This window comes from Cyanistes caeruleus, chromosome 1, assembly GCF_971803275.1.
Source record: "Cyanistes caeruleus chromosome 1, bCyaCae1.hap1.1, whole genome shotgun sequence".
Classification (NCBI taxonomy): Eukaryota; Metazoa; Chordata; class Aves; order Passeriformes; family Paridae; genus Cyanistes; species Cyanistes caeruleus.
Genome location: NC_141701.1, coordinates 10,083,291 through 10,108,123, shown reverse-complemented (window position 1 = coordinate 10,108,123; position 24,833 = coordinate 10,083,291). Strand labels below are relative to the sequence as shown.

At 38.8% G+C, this 24,833-nt stretch overlaps 1 protein-coding gene across 9 annotated transcripts in view; it reads right to left on the bottom strand.

Moving 5' to 3' along the window:
• CYRIB (CYFIP related Rac1 interactor B) overlaps nucleotides 1-24,833 on the bottom strand; it is a 97,327-nt gene that overhangs the window by 47,191 nt on the left and 25,303 nt on the right. The window contains exon 1 of one of the 9 annotated variants that reach the window (XM_086879149.1): nucleotides 20,675-20,828. The exons of 7 other annotated variants lie outside the window; for them this stretch is intronic. The gene's annotated coding sequence lies outside the window, so the exon portion shown is untranslated. Of the gene's footprint in view, nucleotides 1-20,674; nucleotides 20,829-24,833 lie in introns of those variants that run through there. One more of the 9 variants, XM_086879251.1, reaches the window with a different exon arrangement.

The window sequence follows — 24,833 nt, the reverse complement described above, 5'->3', positions numbered from 1 at the left end:
TAATTTTCAGTTCAAAGAAGAAATTCTCCTGTGATTTCAGGAACTGGTAGTCAGAGAAATATTCAAAAATCCCCAGTTATTTGCTTCTGCACAGCTGAGAAGGTAAAGTTGTCATTCCTTTATTTCCAGGACAGAAATGAAACCAAGTGTTTAAGATCAAATAATTACACTAAAACTCAATAATTTGAGCTTCATGCTCAAACAATATCTTGCAGTTAATAGCATTGATGCTAGGACACATTCCAAGGCTAAAATCATTTGCCTCCAAAAGACTGCAGCTCTGCTTCCATGTAACACCAGAGCACTCTAGTGACACCATGATCATTTTCAACACCAAAGTATTTATTTTTTCTTATTCATCAGAACAGCATGAGTTACAGGACTAGCATGCTAGTCCTTACAGGTTTGAGCTGCAAAACCACTAACTATGGTTAAAAATGTACCTCTAGTATTTATTCATGTACTAGAAGCTAATTTTGTGAGTAAATTAGGATCATCCAGTTAGCTAAGAGTTGCAAAGAGAGATGGAAGACACACATAACCTTCCCTTGTCCCACGGCAAACATTTGGCAGAGGTTTAAAGCATTATCAGCCCAACACAATGTATTCTCTGAAGTGTAATTTACCAAACAGAACACTGATCAGCTTTTCCTCAGATAATTACTCCAAAGTCATAGAAAGGATTTCCAATTGTGAACACTTTCTCCTGTCAGTGACATACTGCAGCTTTCTAACACTGGACTTGGTATTTCAAGCTCAGTACTGTGCAACAGTTTAGAAACTTGCCTTAAAAATACAGGTTTTCAAAATAATGTAAGTATTACAAAAGGACTGAACTTTAGTAGATGACTATCCTTATCACTTTTTTCTTTTATTATTAATTAATTACTATTGAAAATAGTATATGTTTCAATTTCAGTAGACTTTGCTCACACTGCAGAAGTTCTGACTCCCACCAGACCATTTCTGACCTTCAAGCCCTAATTCACCCAGCTTCTTGGAGCTCAGGAACCTATATCTGCATTTACTACAAATGCATCAATAAGAAGAAAGTAGCTTTTGTATAAAAAAACCAACTAAACTGGAACTGCTAAATACTTATTCCATTTAGCCATACAATAATAAGAGCATATCCCTCTGATCCAAGGACAAATGTGGAAGCAGTAAATATGCCTGTCAGTCACTTGAATACTCTTATATTAGATAGGCTTGAAGTTTAACTGTGAGCAGAGAAGAATATATTTGATGCCAGACTTGAAACAACACAAATATTTTCTAAAGTTCCCTTTTAAAACAGAACTACTCTTCTGAGAATGACTCAAGTCTTTAGAGTGACTCAGCACAGAGATCAAGAGGTAGGACACAGATGACATGTTCTCCAGATTACTTATGGAGCGGGTTTCCATAGCAGGGTGAAAAGGGCACATACTTACACACAGAACTAATCTTTTCCTATTTCTAATGAGAGGATGCTCTTGATAAATACAAGGAGGATGACAATTAAGTTCAGATCATGTAACTTATAGAAACTTGGTCAGAAGTGTAGAGTCCTTGCAGAAAGTCTGATAATTCTTATAATTAATGTCAGAAACAGGCACAAAGCACAACCTGGAATATTTCTTCACTCTCAAGTACAGATGTTACAAATTGTTTGACCTCAGATCTCAGTGTATGTCTTCTCCTTGGATACACAACACTTAACCAAGGCACTGAATTACATTATAGAAACCAGGAATTAACACATGGACTGTCGGATCAGTCCTGTTTCTTCTACTATCTACAGAGCCACAATAAAAGAAAATAAAATAAAGATACTCATGTGACCAGAACCAGTGGACCAGTTCTGCTTTTTAAGAGTTTTAACCGTTAAAAGTTTTGAGCAAGCTTAACAAACTCTTCAATAAGTTAAGGTTTCTAATTATAGGATAGAAGTTGCATATCCTAACTGCAAGATCAGTTTAAGATCTCCCTTGGACAGAGATCTGTCCTAAGCAAAGACTAAACACAAAAGACTTTCCCCACTCTATAAAAATTCCTTCTCACCAGGCTCTGTTGTGCTTAGTCTTACCTGGATACACACCTGAAGCCCCTATGCATAATATATCCCAGCTTCAATGTCCTTCATATTTTTACTTATACAGTGTCCCAGCTTCAGCTGGGAGGGAGGCACAAGCCTGGCTCTCAGGTAGACAACCAATTCAAGACTCCTTAAACAGAAGGTAGTCAGGTGTTCCTTATACTACCCATCATTATGCCAACAAGTCAGTAATTTAAAAATTCTGAGGGGGGAAGACAGGCTAGGGAAGATGCTATGAAGCCCTTGCTCTGGGTAGCTGGTCAATATATCTTTTTTTTCCCCCCCATTTTCTCATCAGCTGGATTTAGACAAGCTTGTTATCTAGTCCACAGAGAGGCAGGCATTAGTTCCAGCTCTTAGTGATGTTTACAGAAGCTAACTTTATCTGATGAGTAAATAGTTTAAGCTCTTAGCTTAAGCAGTCAGAATGGTCTTTTTAGGATCCAATATTTGTTAAAAAAAAAACAAAACAACAAAACAAAAAAACCTGCAAGGCTTATGTTTGAGACCTTGAGTAGAAAGTCTCACCCTCAGAAGGTTGTCTGCCGACGCAGCTTTTACATCCGCTTCTCACTACCAAGACATTAAAGGCAATTGGACTCCTATTTCTTCACAGGAAATCTGATGAATTTTCAAGCCATTCTTACACTCCCACATCCTCTCATTGAAGTCTGTACTGAGAGAGCACAAGATCTTTGTTCAAAGGGTACTCGTAGATGTCATCATCTCCAGAGGCATTTTTCCTACATTTAATGTGCAAGTTACAACCTCAGTCAAAACAGGAGCACAACAATTTTTCTATATAACACTGTATTTGGAGTAACAAAGGAAGCATTTAAGAACAAGACTTACATTTTTCTGCTTCAGCAAAATAACAAACTCTGATGTTCAAATATTCACACATGTTCTAGAGATGGCACCAAGGCAGTTAGTTCATACTTTTGAAATTAAACTTCACTGTGGAACAGAAGTCATATAAAATAACAAAGTTTTTATTTGGACATGTGTCATTAAAGCTTTTTTGCTATTCTAAGGCAAGAAAGACTAACTTAAGACTAACAGATTCTGAAGAAATGCTTTCCATGTGTGTGTGCACAAAGGCAGCACATGGGGTTGCAGAAACTGCCTCAAATAGGGGGCTTCCATGAAGAAATACAGCCACAAAACTCAACTCAAATACATACATGAAGAAAAGGAACTGTATTAAAATCCCACCAAAGTTCCACCAAAATTGTGGAATCATTGCCAGCATAATTCTGGTAGACAGTGTTGCTGTATTTAAGTAAAACTCCAATAACAGACATGCACAGGTAGCAGCTTCCCTTCATCCAATTATCACTAATTTCAGGCAGATGCCAGCACATTCAGCAGGAGTATCATCAGTACAAGCACTTCAAGCATCCTGAAAAAAGTCCTAGGACCACCAACTTCAAGACTGTCATTGAAAACCAAGGATAAATTGTACTACTATGTGTAAGCAGACTTGAAATTAAGGTGCTTGGCTTCTGCAGTCTCCACAATTAGATCAGACTGCATCAAACCATGTGATGAGAGAGTTGCTCTACAGGCAGAGTGTGCTTTAGGCTGCTCCTCCATGAGAAACCCACGGGGCCCTTTACCACACCGTGCAACCAGAGCATGGGCAGTGCCACATACGAGGTTAATGTTCAACCAAATGACAGGCAGAGGCTCCTGAGCTCCTCACAAAGACTGTAACCGGAGAAGTGTGACAGGAACTGTGTAACAGAAGCCCAGCAGCAAGCTCCAGCTTGGTGAGAGGTACAACAGAAGCGCAGGCACGCACACCATCAACGCGGAACTTCTAGCAAAGGGCTGAGTCCATCTCGTGGTGCTCATACGGTACTCATCTGTTCAAGGACTGTGATTCAGTGCCTACAGGGTGTGTTGGATTCAGTACAGATGCACAGATTAATTGCACACCATATATGTGTCTGGCTGCTGACAGAAGAAGGCTGCACACACATACACAATTAGGAGCACTCAGAAAAGTTAAATCATCTGCTCTAACAGGGCTGACTGAGCCTTGTTGGCCCTGCCCAGTGCAACTACAGAAAGCTTCCATATTTCTCTCTAAAGAAGTCTCAGAGTAAGTAAAGTTAACTTTCACAATGTTTAGTTTGAGGGTCATCATGCCCAGCATGGGCTAAAACAAACATTACCTACTATGGAATTATTTCTATTGCCATTCATGAACTTACACAATTTATCAGGGACATCTCATGTGGCAAAGACGCTGCCAAAGAACTGGATGATTTATGGGTGTTCTTATAGCAGAAATCTCCTATAGCAGGAACTTTCCAACAACAGACGTTTTCCAGCAATCTCTGAGTACTGGAATGTGACAAAAACAAGACAGAGAAAGTAAGAAGACTTACATAACAATAAATCTTGTTAATAAAGATATGCTTGTCACTGTGGCTGAACTAGAAAATTTCTTTTGCCTAATGGTATTGTCATAGGCACCACAGAAAGCTCACTAACAAAAGGAGGGCTGACTTCACAAAGAGCAGGGCAAAACCCCTTCGGCTGATCAAGAGGCTTCCAGTAGCTTTTTTGTCTCTCAATAAAAATTAATCTGGATTTCAAAGATTTAGTGACAAGACAAATATTAACTTATTCATTGTATTATCACTCAAATCTAGAAATGGATGTTGGCCTTATGGGTCTCCTTCTCGGTTCTGTGCAAATTGTTATTTTCCTAAAAATACAAGTATCAGCAAAAATAGTATTAAAAAGAAAGCCACCAACAGTGACCAAAATCTTCCAGATCTAGAATTATGAAAATGTTTCACTTGAATGTACTTTCAGTTAATATATCACTGCAGAGAAACTAAAGGAGTGCCATATTCTATCACTAACCTTGCTTCTACCTTATAAACATGTTTTATTAGGAGTCATTCAACTACAGAAACTAAGTCCAGTGCTGCAGAAACTAGAGAAATATGTATTTGATCCCTGTTTTTACTACAACTTCCTATTTGCTTCCAGGTAATTAACACTGCCATACCTCAGTTCCTTATCTTATCTTTCTTCATGATGAGGCCAAACATTCAACACTAAGGAGAGAAGGACTTTAGCCAGGTGTGTTGTCTCTGAATTCTGCTACAGCAAGAGCTGCTAGGGGTAGCAATGGATAAAGGCATAAGCATAGAAGAACTGTTTAGTGACTCTCCATGATGAATACCTCCAAAATCCCTGCACTACATCACATTACAGACAGAAGTTGATGAAGCAGTACAGACTCCAAAAATCAGATACTGCATTCCTGTCCAGCAAAGATACTCATGTTAAACTGTCATCCATCAGCCTGAAAAAATAATGGAAGTTACTGTTCTACTGTTGAAAACTTGAGCTTCTTAAGCCTTTAAGTTAAGGCCCTACAGACAGTAAGAAGTTAACTAATCATTTGAGACAGTCCAATCTAATCCTAGACATAAACAGTAACTTCACTTCAACATGCATGTTATAGTTAAAAAAAAAATTTAAGACTATTTTGAATTATGAAATCATTCAAGTGTTCCAAACTGCTGATCAAACTATCCTTTCATAAAGGTAACAAATAAAAATAATTTAAAAAAAAAAGAAAAAAAAAAAAAAGAAAAAAAACCCAAGAAAATATGCACATGTCAGACAATGGGCTTCAGGGAAAAAAATTAAGTTGCATTCAAATCGACCAATTAAACACTGGCTACTGCTGGATTATCTGAGAGCAATGTCATAAGATGTCCTGTAGTTAGAACACACTTCTTAAACAACACTGAAACTACACTGGGACAATTTTCTAAGATGAAAAATGAGTGTAATGTACAATTTGCATTTTTGTAGGTGCATTTAAGTCAAATTTCTAGAAAAAGCTGCTCCCATGAAAGAAGCCTTTGAGCAAAAGAAATTTGTGCTCAGACCATTAACAGGATCCACAAATTCTATCCTCTCTCTTACAGGAGTCTGTAACAAGTCTACAGAACTACTGAAGAATAAACCACACCTGGAAAAGTAAAACCAGCTTTTTGTTTTGCTGGTCAGCCAGACTATCATCCGTGATCATGAACACCACGCTTATGACACAAAAGAGAAGTCATCAGTTTATGAGACCATAAAAACGTTCTCAAGAACCAGGCAAAGAAACAAGGATAGTTCAGAAAGGTGGCATCTCTAACTCCAGTTCTGTGTCACCTTCCTAACAGATAGCAGAGGGCACGAGCAGCCACGTGTCCTCTGCCTGCTTTGAAACTAGCAAATACTACATATCACAAAAGTAGATACAAAACCTGTAACTTCAGGCACACAGACCTTGCCCTAAAAGGTATTACATCCTGTTAATACCGGAACACAACAATAACAAGAATTAATTCACTGAGAAACCCCCTATTTGAGGCAGTTTCTGGAGCCCCACATGCTATCTTTGTGCACACACACGGCACCACAAGAGCAACACATGGCAGGAAATAAAACTCTGAGGAAATAATTCTTCCTTACCTTAAACTCTTGTACACACTACCGAAGTTTTGATTATAGTAAGGAATTATCAAACACTATTTTACAGACTTTTAGTTTCTTCCACTGAGTAGTCTGTCTGGAATGGGAAAGAGCTGCTTCAGCACTCATGTCAAGGATCACTGCTCCAAAAAGGTACATTGGGGTAGTGCCAAGCCACCGAAGCAGATTTATTTCAGAAAACAGAGCTATAACTTTTCTACTAGACAATAAAAGCTACTGTTTAAAGGCAGTGATTCTCAACCTCCTTCCAACTGCAGCTCTTCCTACTTTTTGTCATAGTAAGCCCTAACTTTGCCAGCCCAAAGGCAGAACGCTTACTTTACTTCCTCTGAGACATGTGACTGCAAGAGCAGGGAAATGGCAAACAACCATTCCCCAGCAAACAAACTCAAGTAGAATTAAGTCACACACAGAGTGACATGGAAGTTCAAAAGATACACAAGGTGAAAAGAAGTGTACTTAGGACCAGATAGGGGCAAAAAAAGGGTGGGGGAAAGGGACAGAAAGACAGAAAACAGCTCACATATGGCTATACCTGATCCATCCTACTCTTCAGAATGCTGCTGTTGATGGGAAGCTTTTCATTATAGTCACTGCACTCTGGGCTCCCACAAAGCTGCTGTCTTGCACCCATAAAAGAAGGAAAGCTCTAGAATTTCTGGTTCAAATTGAATTAATATTTCATACCATCAATTTTATGACTATCAAAGTTCCATTGCAAATCCTAGTAAGTAAATAAAACAGGATATACATTTCACATCTTACAGTACCTGAGATATTTACAGTGGGGAAAAAAGTGAGGCAAAGAACCCTTAACAGCATGCTCTCTTTACATAAAAACTGCTCTAAGTTACACTCAGCCACATCAGCACCCTTCGTAAGTTAACACACAGAAACACTCTCTACAGAGAACAACGCAACAGCTTAGTGCTTTAATCTGAATCTATTTCTACCTTTCATCAGAAATCAGAGCTCCTCAAAAGCTTTCTTAACTATGGAATCTTTTGAAAGCTTGAGTATTAACAATGTTTTAATACTTCCTGTTATCCGTGTGACTGTTCATGACTTTGAATCTGCCATCAAGCTGCGTAACTCCCTCACCCTCAACAGGCTTCTCTGGTGTGCAAGCATTGTTATCAGGCATATTCAAATCAGTAAAGCACTCAAGTGTTGCAACACAGTTTAAAGTCAACACCATAAACACCATTCCCAACATGCAAATTCATAGCTTTCAGCCTTCTCCTTAGTCTGCTGAAGAATAAAAAAACTTACTTTTGGCCTGTTTACTCTTTAAAAATGGCTAGCTGGATATTTTTATAGAAAATGAGCACTTCTGAAATGACTGACCTTTCAGACTTTCAAAAATGCTAACCAAGACTACTTTTCCCTATTTATAGAATTGATACTCAGAGGCTAAAATAGACACTATTCTAAGTCAGAGAAACCAAAACCTGTCCACGTACTTATTTTTCCCCCATCTATGAAGGCAAAGAGCAAGCAACTCCAGATCCATAGCTTAGTTAAGAAAGACAAAAAAATGTCCTACAACTATTTGAGAAGAGACCAAGCCGAGTAGTACAAGGCTGGGAGAAATCTCCGTATATGGAAGCAAGTCCCAGGGCAAATTATTCAAATATGAATAAACTTTGCACTTACCTGAGGGGAAAATGAAGAAGTATCTGCATCTACCAGTCCTGTTCTTAAAAATCTCTTAACTCAGAACTACTCCAAACATTAATTTTTACAGCTGTACTGTATCACAGTTAAGAGCAGGCAGGCTTTCAGCCTACCACTGTTACTTGACTAAAAGGGGAAGTTAAGCAAGTCCCAGTATCTGTTCAGTCAGTCTAGATTAATGTACTTCTACTTTTAAAGATTCTTTACTTTACACTGTCTCTAGATAGCCATAATTACGAAGAAATGCAGAAGAGTATTCTTAATTGGCAAAGAAGTCTTGGCAGTTTGTTCTTTTCCATGGCAGAAAAGAGATAAAAATCAAGGAATGCCATTCCTGGATGCTTTCAGTAAGGAGATAGCATACAAACTGTGAAGGCAATTTTGTGGTACATATATGAATAGGCAAAGAAAAAGGGTGAATTCAATCCCTCCTTGTAGGTGGAGAGAGTCTCCCATTATACTCTAAAGTACATACAAAACTACTATTAAACCAGCACAACTGTACAGAATTCAAAGGCAGCCATCAGGGCAGTCAATCTCATGTTACTCCTGAATCCCTCTGACAGTGAAGATTACTTGTGACAAAGATCACAAGAATAAATTTATCTCCAAACTTATTTCAAGCATTTCCCTTCACAGCTTTGATGGGAGGATATCCTATAATAGATACCTGCAAGACAGTAAGTAGCTCCTAACTTAAAGATCTGTTCTATCATCAGACCTGAAAATGCCCATTTCTCCTCCCCACAAAAATAAGTTTAACTGTCTTGAATTATCAGCTTTTTCTTTCCTTAAAAAACATCTAAAAGCAAGAAGGATGCTGGTATTTCCTAGGACAGTTACACACATAAACCATTCAGGTCCCCACAAGTAACTTGTCAATGACAACCATTTATTGAAATTGGATTAGTAAGAATTATTGCCACTTCTTTACAAGCTGATGTCATCAAAGGAAAAGCCTTGAGATAGAATTTTTGGGACTTGGAACCACTAAAACTGAAAATGAACATAATGAACTATAAAGTCTGAACAGAAGTACTACAAATTCATTTAAGCTTAGGAGGAGCTACTAGACAGAGGCAGTAGTAGGAGGCAATATTAACTACTTTGTCACCAGCCTCCATTATCTCCCAGAGGAGATGGGAAGATGTCTATCTTTTATTGTTGTACAGCACAGAAAGGTTAGCTCTGAGAGAGCAGGAAATTAATTAAATAAATAAATAAATAGAAATCAGGAGTGGGGAAGGCTGTCATGCCAGGAACAAAGTTAAAGCCTGTAAATGATGTAACTGATTCCAAGAAAGCAGCTGTAGTTATGTAGCAGCCTGTCTTTTCACAAAAGTCAAAATTTCATCAATGCCTGTGTTACAACAGAGCAGTTCTGCCTGTCAAGCACTTGCAGGATTTAATATCTGGATACACTTAAGACCTTTGCACCATCTAACCATTAAAAAACATCTCTACTTTATTTTTTACAGATTAGAGTTAAAACTGCAACTTTCATCCACTACCTTTAATTCCAAAGGCATTGCCATTCACACCAGCCTAACTCCAGTCCCAAGCACACACAGCCCTTGACACAAAAAGCATGACAGTCAACATGTTACATCCTCAAACAGATACATCCAACAGTTACATCCTCAAACAGATTTCAGTTTTACTTTTCATGCTTATTCAACACAATTCCTCCCAACTCCTACGACTAAATCAAGGTTTCTTTCCCATTGACTTTACTCTTTGAAGACAGCAACACTACAGAGATTGTCAAGCACTCAGAAGTTCCCCAGAAAACTCAGCTCTGCCACCATGAGCACTTACATAGTGAAACTATCTTATCTTCTGAGTTTACACACCAGAGATTTATTATCAGTTGAGTTTTACTTTGGTTTCTCTTTTCTTTTTTCTAACCTTCCACCCTATCTTTCATACAGCTTAGACATTCTACTTAACATCACTTTAAGATGTATCTTGGGAAGAAACATACAGTCCATTCTCATGACATAGTTTTATTATGTAGATGTCTACAGTCAGGTCTAACCAAGAGGATCTTAATGAATACTGAGATAAAAGGAAGAAAAAAGTATTTTTTCCTTGTACAACACAGATAACAGCAAAAAGAACTTGCTGGTGTGTGTAAATTTTTTTTTACATTTCCCCATAAAGACATCTTTAACAGGACTGTGCCAGTTACTTTAACAGTAGCCAGTAAAAAGGGCTGTTGTGCAGTTGAGACAGCCATCATTTCCTGCTCATCTTTACACACACACACACAAAAAGCTGCTACTCAGCAATCAAAATTCTTGTAACTTGAAAAGAAGTCACAAATACTGCCAAATTACTGTTTCAGTTACATGCACAATTTGTATCAGTTTTATACTAAGATACAGTTTAGAGTTTGTGTTTCTTTGTGAATATGACACAACTACAAAGACTGTTATTCCAAATTTTACTTAAACAGTCTTGTCAGCACTATCTGGGAAACTAGTACTTAAATTTTCTTTGAGGCAACAGGTTAGTAAATCAAGGTCTTAAATAATGGCTACAGTGCAGAGCCATGTCACATTTGGAACAGACTTCTGAAAGGATCAGAAGTACAGCATCGGTTTAAAAGGAATCTGATCCTGGAAGGATGTCCCAGTTAACTTCTTGGTAGGACTTAAGTTTAACATGAAATTCAAATCAATAAAATCTTGGATCTTTAGGATATTCCATAACTGCCAGCATTACATTTGCCTACAGTTTCCCAGGCTACTTTCCCTGGCAGCACAGAAAATACATAAAGCATAATGAGTACAAGTTAAACTCTAGCTTTCCTTGACAACATGTTATTGACTGCCTCTGATGGACTTTGTATTAGGCCACACCGTTCATCATTTTTAGCTGGAAAAAAGTTAATTTCAATTCTCCTGGTTGAGAAGATTAAACTACGTGTTTATGCAACTGCTGCTTCTTTCCTAATAGTAAAGGAGGGCAAAACCTACACAACAGAACAAAACATTCACAAGTCCAAAAACTAACTTGCTTTAAGTTGTTTTTCTGATTCTGAACTACTCAACAGAACAAGATGGAAACAAGTAACTCAGACCATGAATGCATAATGCAAAGTCAACATCACCAGATCAGAGAAACATCTCAAAACAGATTTTCCCAATGCATCACTTCCTGCCAAGAAGCAGAGAATCAGAATGGTTTGGGTTAGAACAGACTTTTAAAGGTCATCTAGTCCAACACCCTGCCAGATGGTGGCAGGGACGTCTTCAACCCAATCTGCTTGCTCAGACCTGGCCCTGAATGGTACCAGGGATGGGGCATTTACCACCTCCCTGGGCAACCTGTGCTAGTGTTTCATTATTCTCATTGCAAAACATTTGTTCCTTGGTCTAAATCTGGCTCTTTTAATTTAAAACCATCGCCTCTTGCACTAGTGCAACAGGTCTGTGTTGAAAGGCTCCATCTGTCTTACAAGTTGTCCTTGGGTACTGGAAGGTGCTATAAGGTCTCCCCCAGGGCCTTCTCTTCTCTGGGCTGAATGATCCCAGCTCTTTCCACCTGCCTTTAAAGAAAAAAGTGTTTCATCCCTCTGATTGTTTTTGTGGGCCTCTTCTGGACTCACTCCAACAAGTCCATGTCTTTGCTGTGCTGAGGACTCCTGAGCTGGACACAGTATTCTACGACATGAGAGCAGAATAGAGGGGCAGAAGCACCTCCCTTGATCTGCTGGCCCTGCTGTTGGGGATGCAGCCCAGGACACATTTGCTCTGGGATGCAGGCACACACCAATGGCTCATGACAAGCTCCTCATCCACCAACATGCCCAAGTCTTTCTCCTCAGGGCTGCTCTGAACCCCTCCATCCCCCAACCTGCATTGCAACGTGGGCTTGCCTCTGGACCCAGGTTCCTCACCTTGTGCCTGTCATTGTTGAACCTCATGCTGCTCTGGGCAGCAACATAGACACTGTGCTGCCCTGCACATCAAAGCTATAGGGAACCTCTCACTGCCCAATGAGATGTACTGGACTGCTTCTTGGTCAGCCAGGATGGTCCAAGAAATGTCCCCATGGGACTGGCACAGGCAGAGGCATCTCCCACTACAGCACTGGCTTGCTCTCACTGCCCAGAACTGCTCACTGCTGACTTCAGCATCCCTGACACCTCCCACACTGACCTGAGTCTCAAGCAATTCAAAACCATGAGGACAGGACCCCAGGAGATGTGATGGGATGCAGAGACACTGACCCAGCCTGGCAGGCTGGAGAAGCAGGGGGGAAAGCATAAAACACCTTTCCAAAATCACACAGGAAGCAGCAGGCTCCCTCAGTCAGCACTAGGGTGGGGGAATGAAACCCACAGCAGCAATAATGTGGAGCCTGGGGGGCTGGGGGTGGATAGGAAGATGTGGTGTAGTGGGAAGTTGGTTGTGTTATATTACTTCAGTTCTTGCTGTACCTTTACCTTCATTATTTCATGCAGCATGCTGAACTATACATAAGCTATTAATGTCAGAAAAAAAGGAGAGCCACCAAAATAGCTACAAAAAGTTAATTTGTACAATATTTTAAATACAAACAGGAATCACTGTAACTAAAAACCCTGAACTACATCTGCTAGCAGAAAAATCCCACTTTCACACAGCAATATCCACCAAGTTCCGTTTCGTGCAGATCAGTATCAACAATTGAGTTTTTATAGCATTCTCACAAAATAAAGAAAACAGTGCTGGCAAGAAAAAGTAACCACACAGTAAATACAGCACTACCTTTATACAGAATTGTTCCATACTAAGCAAGACTAACAGGGTACATGCAGCTCTGTTTGAAAATTACAGTAGCTGTTAATCAACAAGTATTTTCTTCCTGCCCTTCTCTCTCCCCACTTTTAGCACTGTTAGTATCACACAAACAAAAGAGGGAGAACTTGCTTCTTTTCCATTCATCAGGTTAACCTGTTTCTCCTGCTGTACACAGTAGCAAAAAAATTCTCCAACCAAAGCTTAACCCAGTCACAAAAATTTGGATTTGCAGAGCAGAAATGCAAACAAGTTGATGCCAGAATGTAGGTGATGGGAGGTTTGATTAGAGCCCCACATCAGCAGCTTTAGAAAATCATCTTCCACCATGAAAGGTGATACATGAATAGTCATTCAGCATAAAGATCACTACCATAGGAATGACATGGGATCCTGACTAAGGACTACTTCAGAAACAGCTCTCAAGGTACAGGATTTTGTATCTAGTGGCCTTTAATAACAAAAGATTAGCTTCCCTCACTCTCTCATTCTTCGTTGTCAAGAAAACCTTCAAACCTTCAACCTTGCAGTATTGCAACCAGCACTGCCACAAACTTTAAATACACTGATTTTCAGCACTGATACAAGAATAAGTACAGACATGCTCCTATTTTTACATAAGTTATAAACTCAAGCATTACTTAAAGCTGAATATTTTCATTGTAACAGAAGATTTTTTCATGGAATATCCTTTGTCTCTATACTTGCTAAAATCCCTGAGATTGAGAGACAAAAAAACCCCTGAATTTTCTCTTTAAAATGTTAAAGGACCTTGACACTGAGCACTGACTATTACCCATGATACTCACATGCATTAAATGCAAATGAGTGGCTTTTGCAATGTATAAACAACCAAAATGATAAAGTACTCACCTAGTCCAATAGCAGGTATTTAGGGAAATATCCTTGGGACCACTTCAGAGGTAATGCAGAGATGGCCTGACCTACAAGGTACCCCTGTACATTTGATATGAACGTGACAGCAAGTGCCACAGCCCAATTAGCTACTGTGTGAGGGGAGGGGGAAAAAAGAGCCTGATTTGTACAGATATTGGCTGATAACTGGGCACCAACTTCCAGTGCTGTGAAGGAAAGTTCCTGATTCTGTCAGCCTGTGCTATAGAATTTATTTAATATACCTTTACCACATTGCCTTTCAATTTCCTTAAATTTAAGGTAAAAGGTATTCAGTTTAGTAAACGAAATTTACATTCTAAGATTTCCAATCACCTACACATTAGCTTGGTCTATGACCAGCTTTTACAAAAAGCAGACATATATGTTAGTTTGCTAGCCAAGAAACTAGGTCAGCCGTTTACTGAAACCCATGCAGACTCAATCTCTGCAAACAAGCAAAAAAAGGCAGTGATGTTATGATGAGGTTTTGTTTGGTTCATTTGGACTCTTCAACCTTTAAAAACAAGGCTGATCTACAGAAGCTTCAAGGAATTTCTTTAAGCTATTCCTAAAGCCCTGGATGACTGTACTCTTTTAAATGCCACCTGAAAAGATCATTAATCCAAAACTGAGCCCACAAGGTCGCAGCTTTAACAAAATTCATCTTCTGCCTCTCCTTCCATCTCTACTTCCCTGATGGTCTCCCCTTTTTCACTTAGCCTGTAGCTCAAATTGGAGCACAACAGGTCAAGAGAAAGTCCTGGGTCAACCACATCTCAGTTGCCTCCCAAACTTTTGTTCCTACTACCAAAATACTGGGAATCACCACTCGCCTCAGCTTTAATAGAAACTGCATGTATGTTTGTGCAAGTCTCTCCCCTGGCTCAGAGGTAACACCAGCTGTGCTGTGAGCTGACTTTTTGGGGGTTTTTTTCATGGTTTTTTTTACGCATTATAAAACTTCAGTACACTGTCCATCCCCCAGTCAGGGGAACACAAAACCAGTCACAGTAATGCCATGAAGGAGGTATCTTTCCTGGGACTATGGACTATATAATAAAAAATGGAATAAAAACATCTTCTGTTCCTTAGCTAGCACACTAATTTTAGACAAAGGAAACTACCATAAACCAAGAATTCTAATATTTATGATTGCCACGTTGGTTTCTAAATTTGTTTTGAATACAAATTTATTTTGGAACAGCAGATGACAGGAATAACCATATTCAGACCTCTTAAGTGACAAAATGATTCAAGTGCCTATAAAAATGGAGGCCCAGTAGTATTATCACTCTCCTATCCACATTTCTGTTCGCACACTGGTGTCAGCAAACCTGAATCCATCACCTCAAACCCACCTGTCATACCAGCAAGGAAGGATAAAGAGCATTTTGTTCCCAATAATCAAAAAACATGGGGAAGGAAGAATGGGATTTGCTATTCCTTTGGACTGAAATTATGTAAATGAGTGGATAGGTTACTTTTGTTGTAGTGACACACAAGATGTCATTACATGCAGTCTCTTTTCCATAAAGCCAGAATACTCACACTGCTGTGCTCTCCCTGTCTGTCATGCACAATACAGCAGTTCTACACTTATTTAGCAACAATACAGAGCCCTCTGCAAAGGTCTGCTGTAAGTTCAGAACAGGAGAACAGCCTACATTTCATGTTTCCTTCCTTCTGCAAGGTTGAGTCACATCCTTAGGTCTCCTTTTAGGAAGCTAAAAAACCATGGTAGAAATAAAAAAAAAAAAACAACAAAAACCTTTAACAGAAAAGCCTTGCATGCAGGGGGAGATAGATACAGAACTGCCAAAGGCCCCAGTTCAATTCTTTGGCTCATCTTCTGCTGTGTCAGACAAGAGAACTGCACACCTTTTTTCCTGTTAGAAGCAAAACCTGATGCTCTTCACATCAGACAACTTTGTCAAAGGATTTCCAAGATAAATGAAAGGCATTCACATTTGTGAGTGAATGATGCAGACAAATTCTTCATTTGGAATACAAATTACTCTATTTACTGCATTTAAAAAAAACCAAAAAACCCAACCCCAACCACCCTTACATGGGAGAAAGCAGACAGTTCTATTAGCTATAAAGACAAAGCCTTTTTACACAGTAAGTTCAAAAGCATGAAATTAAGATCTGTATTTATTTCCTTTGGTCTCTCTAACAATTTAAATAAAATATTTTAAGCCATGACTGCCAGAGATGAAACAGTTCTTGCCTTACTTTCTCTGTTCTACTAAGAGCAACACCACTGGTCTAACATGGGTCAAAACTACTTCACTGGTCAACTTCACTGGTCAAAACTACTACAAGCCCACAAGCTGATTGTTTGAAGCCTGGACCAGTTTCACAGACCTGTTTTGTGTGGCCCAACCAACACACAGGCTGGGGCAAGCAGAACTGTGAACTTAAGAAAGTCCAAGCTTTAGATGACTACTTCTATTTATGAATAGACAACTACAGTTCATTTCATCACACTGAAACAGATTGACCTTTTCAAATCACCTACCCTGCACACCTGTATGACCAGAACAATAAGTAACTGGGATTACAGCATCTCACTCAATAAAAAAAAAATTAAATAGTATCTCAAATCAGCTGGCACAACTGTTTCTATTGGATACTCCATCTACTGAATTCTGAAAAAAAATATCTGCATGTCCCAGAGTATTTCACATCATGTGTTTAAATATATATTTTATACTGATGTACTACAAATAGTATGTTTATAAGTATTATGCAATAGAATATACATTTCTATCCAAACCTCCCAATGAGTCCGAAGCTGGGCCATGAAACAAAAGCAAATATAATAATTTTCTTATAAATATGATAAGCAGATAGAACTGATCTCCTATTACCAGGAAAATAGACTAGATAACACATTCCCATCCTTTCTGTTATGGGTAAGCCAATGGTACACTGCTTAAGTCTTTATACATGCTGCACTTTTCTATAAACACAAGTTAGATAAAATATATATAAGTCAATAGTAAGAGGTGCAAATCTCATTAAGATGGGATAGTTCTGGGGCTGAACCCTCACAAGTGTTTTCCAAAACAATTTCTTTGAAGTGTAGCTAGCTATTAAAACAACAATGCAGCATGTTTAAAAACCATGACCATACTATTTCTATTTAAAGATTAAATCAGTCCCACTTGGTAAAGTACAGAGTGTCAACTACTTGGCACAGGTACTATAGGCAAAGGAGGAACTAAGCACCAAGTTTCCAGGCTGAGGACATGGCTACTGTGTCAGAGACAAACTTCCCCTATAGACTTCTTTTTGTAAACAACCTACAAAATTTGGAGGGGGAAGGATATTGACTCCACCTGTCTAAGAAAAAAAATATTACTTTTTTCAAACTTTTTCAAGAAAAATGACAAAAGCTAAGACATATTTTCAGAATTACTGCCATAAAACTAATAAACACATAAATGTATTCCATTGTAAAACCTCAGGCAGTAGATGCTGAATTTAGTTCTTCTCAAATGATACTAGAAAAGTTTGATGTGTTGACCTTGAAGATCGGTTTCACTGCAAAAATAAGATTTTTTTTTTTTTACTTTGTCTGGAATCACTGCTTTGGAAAGAATAGTGTCTCATAGATCCTCACAAAGAAGGAAAGTTTGCTTCTGCACTATAAACTTTACCCAGACCCAAAAAAGGAGTGTTTGTCAGAAATGCAAACCAGACGACTACAGTCTGCCCCAATTACAAGTACTGAGAAACCCTGAGAACCAGCATAAAGGAAGAAAGAAAAAAAAAATAAAAAAAATAAAGGAAGCCATGTCCTATTCAACAAGCCATCACCAACTCCAAAGCACAGTTCAAAGAAAACCTCTCTGGACTCCTGGCCTGACTGGCCCTGCATTCAGAACTGGTAAACAGGTTCTCCGTCAGGAGCACCGAGGGGACTCGGTACGTGGTGATCTTTAAGGTCCCTTCCAACCCAAACTATTCTATGATTCTGTGAAAAAAAAGAAAAGCTCAAACACAAAATTCAAACAACTTCTTTTGCAGGCAGTTCTAGCCTCAGCTTTGCAAGCTGATTACAAATATTAATGATGCTAAGTGAAAGAAGCAGTAGGATAACAACCAGACCTACTGTACTACTCAATTACTCCACTAGTAGCTCATTTTAGTCACTCTCTGATTTAGGAGCATTCAGGGGAAGTAGAAAGCAGAGAAAAGTATGGCTGCTAAGATCTTGCAGAAGAAAACACAAAGAATGCTATCTATGTCAGATATTTCCTGAAGTACACGCAAGAAGAGCCTTTTACGTAGGTGCTAAATAAAAGATGATAAGGAAGGGCAGAGCGGTGAGAGTGAAACTATCTGAGCAGACCTAAAACAAGAGCACCAACCCCACCTTCCAGTTACTTCTATTACAGCACTGCAGGCAGGACACAGCCTCCACGTTTCCGCTACGAGCCAGTCCTGTAACAGCAGCCTCAGCAATTTCTGTGCTGAAGCAGAGCACAGCTGACAGCAGTAAGGCACAGATGATGTTACACACAATAACTGCCTGATAAGAGAGAAAATACTTTTACGAGGTGCCCTCCTTCAGTGAAGGGCAGCAGATGAAGTGTAGAAATTCACACTCTGGGACTGCCTAGGGCAAGGGGAAAAAAAGAATACCTTAAATAAACCAGCTTTAAATCAAGCAAAAAGCTACACATAAGCACTTCAAAGAATTAAGGTATTTACAAAGCCCTATGATGACTGCTCAGACATATCTAACAAGGCTTTCACTCACCGTCTTCAGTTTTTTTTCTGTCTCAAAAAGTTGTAGCATAAGATAGAACACCGTCCTTGAAAAGAGATACACTAAAGTATCAACTTAGAATAAATTATTTTTCTTATGATCAAGTTATGAAGAAATATCTTGAACTGTGAAATGAAATTTTTGCTCATTTACAACACATACAAAAACAAAACACCAATCCTTTTGCAGAGAACAACATGTTATCAAGTAAATACATTTAGTTGGTTTTTTTTGTTGGGCTTTTTTTTTCAAACACTGATTCAGAACCAGGAAATAGACCATTTCTAAGCACAACAATTGTGCTTTTCATTTTAGAGAAAGCTTTTGACTTTCAACTTTTTTTTAACATGCTAAAATACTAAGACCAAAGATGACATGTTCTCTGAAGAAGTAAAAGCTGTGTAACTGTGGAAGCTAAACACAAATTACTGGAACTTACTAAGTGATGTTTAGTTCCTTCACTGAAGCTATGGCATATACATCAAAACCACAAAATTATGCAGTACTGAACCATTCTGGCAGTGTTGTAAATTCAACACATTGTGAGAAACTAAACTTTATTGTACACAGCGTTTTTTATTTCCTAACAACTGTCAGCAACACACAGTGCCCTGATGAGGGAATGTGTGCATGCCTGTCCCCTGGCAGGGAGGACCTGCCCTCAACAGATGCAACATGAAAATAAGCAAAGGCTGTATCACTCATGTACCAAGATAAAGGCTTAAAAATCACTGAAGTATTTTGATCAGTAATTAAAATATTAGTTTCCTAAAAGTACATGTGCTCAAATTTCCTTTGGATATAAACTGCCCTGCTTGAGTAGTGCCTTGAGACACAATCCAGCTGACTACCTGCACAGTGTGCAGACACACCAAGCACATGGGTGCACGTGTGGTGTAACAGATTTATACACACAAAAAAAAATCTATACACACAGAGAGTAACCAAGATACAAACCATACCAAATTATTGCATTCCACCCTCTGGAGACAGATGGCTTTTAATTAGCTTTTGTTTTTTATTAGGTTGATTGCTTTTTTCCCCTTTTTAAATGAAGTTTTATCATGACTGTACTTCCTTTTGTTTTTAGTGCTGCTACTCCAGCTCTCTCCTGACTCACCCACACGTAGCTATGCTTCAGCATGTTGCAGTTCATGTTCTTTTATAGTGTCACTACAATTCTTACTTGAACTGAAGAGGCTTAAATTGAATAAATCCACCCACAGAGGTAAAGGTGGGCAGAGCTGACAGATCACATAACTAAACATACAAAAAGCCTACATAAGGCCAGAAACAGCGCCTGAGGTTCTAATTGTTTAAAATCTTTGTTTATGTGTCCTTTTCCACATGAAAGTATCTCAGGTTTGAACACCAATGTTTGTCACACTCTCAATATCACATCAGAAGCCAGATGTGCTTCTGAGAAACCCAGATAGACTCTTGAGATCAAAAGCATTCCCGGGATCATTCGCCTCTCTAAGACTGAAGAGAGATTTGCTACCAATGACTGCCACACTTTTAAGAGAGAGCAAGTTTCCACCAAATTTATTCTACAGCAGAAGAATTTCTAGTCCTCCAAGCTGAAAAGCTGGTCAGCCAAATATTAATTGAACTTAAGCCAACATAGTAGGTCTGGTAACAAATGGCAAAACACCACAGTCCCACCAGCAGAGGCTACTGATCTTTACCCAGGAACAAACATTTTTTTTTTTTTTTTTTAAAAAAAACAACTATATAGTTTTCTAACCAGAATAAACTTAATTCATAGTGTTTCTTTTTCATAAAAAAACTTCATGTTGAGCATGATTCAAAATAAAAATAAATTTAAAAAAAAATTTAAAAATACACACACAAACCATCAAAAACCCCAAGAGGGTAGCAAAAGGTTTTTAACCACTCTTCTACTGACTGAAGAAACAGAATCCTTATACTTCTTACCTTGGTTGATACAGTTTCATTTCTATAGAGAAACTCAAGAAGCCACAAGGGTCTCCAAAACAGAAAGAACTTACGGGAGCACTGCTGACAGCAGGACAGAACTGTCTGTCAAATTAAACAGAGAAGCTGAGTGATGTGGACAACTGACTTTCACCTGAAAAAGAATAAACAGCTCATCCCTCCTTCCCTCACTGTAAAGCAGAGAAAGGAATTAATTTCCCACAATTCTTTTAATAAGGCTGCAACACCACTTCAATTTCTCCATAACGCTTAAACACCAAGTAGGTGTCTTTTTACAACATGTGCCAGTTTGGCCCTAAAGCTGTGTGAATACAGTACAGAGAAGGAATGCATCAATACCAAATGCTTAAAGGAGCTACTAACACCAGAGTACAAATTCTCCAGAGTCACACAGTTCCGGAATTAACACTTCCTCATTCCTCTGAGCAAGCAACATAGTTAAAAAAGAAGAAACTAGAAACAATTTTGCCTTTTGAATGGCTATGTCCTGCTGCTGGAATCACCTGGAGCACTGCCTTGTTCTCCCATTCGATTAGGGCAGCTACATACCCAAGGAGACTACAAACACAAGAAATAAGTGTGACATTAGGATTCATTATTAAAAGAGAATCATAGTAAGAGAAAGGTAGCAAGTTCTATGGGGATGTGGCTGCAATATGTAAAGCAGTCTAAAAAGAGTCAGGTTACAGTAATTTCTAACCATGCAAAACTAACTTAACTTCTTCGTGCCTTCACTCCTTGCATAAAATAGGAAGCAAACTACTTCCTCATCTCACTAGACCATTCTGATAATAAATAACTTTACAGAAAGCAGTACCAGACTATCTGTAAGGAAATGAACTGCTTCTCTGGAGCAATGTAGCAAGAGCATGGTGCTCTTGAATGAAGACATAGTATTGAATACTATGTTGACAGAACTAGCCCCACACACTTGGAGGGATGAAGCAAGGCATTAATGGAAAAAATGGCTTACAACTACGTATTCATGGCTGCCTGCTTTCTGCAACTTCTTTGAACACTGCTTCACAGCCAAACAGTTTAAATTCTTAACCAGGAGATGAGCCCAGAGAGTTCATCCTCATTACATAGCTCATGACTAAAATCAGAACTATTTGCTCACAACACAAATTTTTACCACTCACATATACATATTAAGCTAAAGTGGTGAAGACATGGTGGCTACTAATGTCAATAGACAAAACTCTATTTCACTGTAGCCCCTTCCTTACAGATTTTCTAACTTTACTTTTGCTACCACAAGTTCTTTGTCCAACAGACCTATCTGCCTTCTTTACAAAATCCTAGCTTCTACCCTTACTACTCCTGTCCACCTTTCCTTGCCCACCAGCTCTATTTAATGAATTTTTCTTTGTCCAGCAAGTCCACATTTTCCTTGATGTCCCCAAGATGCTGGGTGAGAGGCAGCATCATTTCTACACACTCCCTCAGTACTGACCAATACTTTCCACACAGCCGAAGAGCTCACAACCCAACCTCTCAGCTAGTTTATCATCAACCTAGGTCTAACTCAGTCCCGGATTCTAATTGATACTCCTCCCTGCTTTCAACTCAAAGCAAGTTGCTCCTCCTCCTAGTTAATTGCCATGTTTCCTCAGCTGTCCTCTCCATCCAAATCCATTTCTTCTTCCATGCTGCCTGCCTGGATATATGTTTATTAGAGCATGAGTTTTGATAGGACTGTAATGGGGTCAAACCGAGGCCCATTCTGGACTAGGGACAGGGAGAAGAGCAAAGCGAGAGTCATCAGCTCTGCAAAAACACTCTGCTCTAAAGCAGAGACACACTAGAGTTATTTGAAGAGCTGTCAAATTTTAAGACTCCCATTACAACATCAGTTCCCAAGCTTCACTTTTGGCAGTTACTGAAGTCGTTTGACTGAAATTCCTTTGAAAACCTGACATAATATTAGCATCAATAATATGTCACACTTAAAATATTAGGTCTTAATCAATAGTCTCTTACACTGCTATATACTAGACTCTACTGCTAGTCACACCTACAGTGAGCTTCCTACTGGGACACAATTTTACCCCATGTTTATTAAGAAGCCAGAGTAACAGAATAATGGTTTCCCCATAAAAACTTGGAACACTGCTAAACTTCAGAAGAGATAAGAAAACAACTTGGGCTTTGTTATACTAGTTGAATGTTCTTGTAGGATTGCCCTCTAAACTTCAAGGTTGGAGATATAAACAAGATTATGCTATTCTGTTACCCCTGCTAAGAAATTAATTCAGTTCTGAACTCTGAGATCCAAAGGAAAGAACAGATAAAGCATTTACTATTTTAATGCTTAGGAGAATATGACTTTAGTCAGTTAAACATGGGAATGAGCATAGTAGCCATACCAAAGATTTTAAAATCATCATTACAATGCAATTGCCTGTTCAGCTGACAAATCCACATCTCCCCACACAGAAGCAGGAAATCTAAACTCCGAATCAATTAACTGCTTCCATAAGCAATCCTTACACAATGCTCTCTCTTGTCTGTACGATCTTCATTTATATAAAAGGTCAGCAATTTTATCTTTGAAATGAAGCCCCATGAAGTCTAGTGGTTACTTATTTCACTTCCACCTTTGAAGGGAACAGTTTCAAGTAACCGTATGTCTCAGCACATAAAAGATGCAAATACAACAAGAAATGAACTGCCTTTTCATGCCCAGAATGCATTTTGCCTAAAAATTTTCACTTTCAAGGACACTAAACAGGAAGGTTTTGTTTAAACAACAAAAAAAACCCCTCAAAACAAAACAAAAAAATTTAAAAAACCTGCTATGAATGTATTTCTTATTAATTCTTACAGCTTTTTTTTTTTCCCCCCCAGAATAACAGTGCTAGAATTCAGAAAACTGTCTGCTTTTTGTTTGGTTTGGTGTTTTTTGTTTTATTTTATTCAGTAGAGGGTCAAACTGATTTGTACATCAGAGGCTGAAACAAACACCTTTGTTGTGCAACACAAAAAGACAAGAAATCCCTTTTCGTGAGGATGTTACCCTCAAGACTGCTATAATAAAAAGGAGAACGAGCCATCATCCAATGCCACACCTGACTGGAAGAATACACAATTAAATCTACTTTTGAAGTTATTCAGCTGCTACAGCCACTAGACATAGAAACGGGGCTTTCCAGTCACCTAATTTACAACTAGGGCTCCTAGGAACTCATCTATTACCTTGTGTAGTACACCAGAAAAAGTTACTCACACTAACACTCCATTTAATTTAATCATCTAGTACTGAAGGAGAACCAGAATTGCCTCATGGCTGAATTTAGGAGTCTTTTGAACTACGCCAGTTAAACAGAATTTGCTCACAGAACTGCCTCCTGCTACCGGGGAACATTTAAGCCCTGTAGTCTGAAGTAAAAAGTGCTTTTAAAAATGTATCTAGGACAGTGTTCTGCTGCACTTTCTTATATATAAAGTGATTACCAATGTAAGATTTTCATTTTTTTTTGCCTGGTGGACACCAATTTCAGGTAAAGCATTTGCTGATGGAATCAGCCTCCCAGATAAACGTATTAACTGCCTACAGGATCAAGCTTTAGGTTTTGGTGTGGGTGGCAGACAGAAGGCCTGTTTTGCAAGGCATGCTATTTTTGTAGCTACAGCCACACCAAACTGAATGCACTCAAATCTCACAAGCTAGGCTGTCCCAGACCCAGTCACACTGCTTGCACAGGGACCACCTGGGAATCCCAAGTGCTGTAGATATAAGCCAGAGAATCAGTCCAACACTTAGAAATCAACACCACAAACCACACAGCATTTCCATTCAGCAAGAGTAAAAGAATAAAAATATATCCTCCCATACAAACATTATTAGAAACTAGAAAACTAGTTTTATACACTTGCAGATTGTACCTAAGTACAATCTCTTAGTTTCAGAGATATTTAGTCCCCAGATTTTCCTTCAGCCCCACAATGATTTCATACAGTAGGAAAAAAAAATGGCAGGTTTAGTCAGTCAGATACCACCCCCCAAAATGCAGCATCAGAACTTTATATTTGTGCAAAGAAGGCAAACAGCAGCCTTCCCCAAGACACACAAATTAGTCAGTACATGTCTATGTAGTAAAATAATAAAAATTCTCTTTCCAGGTAAAAAAAAACA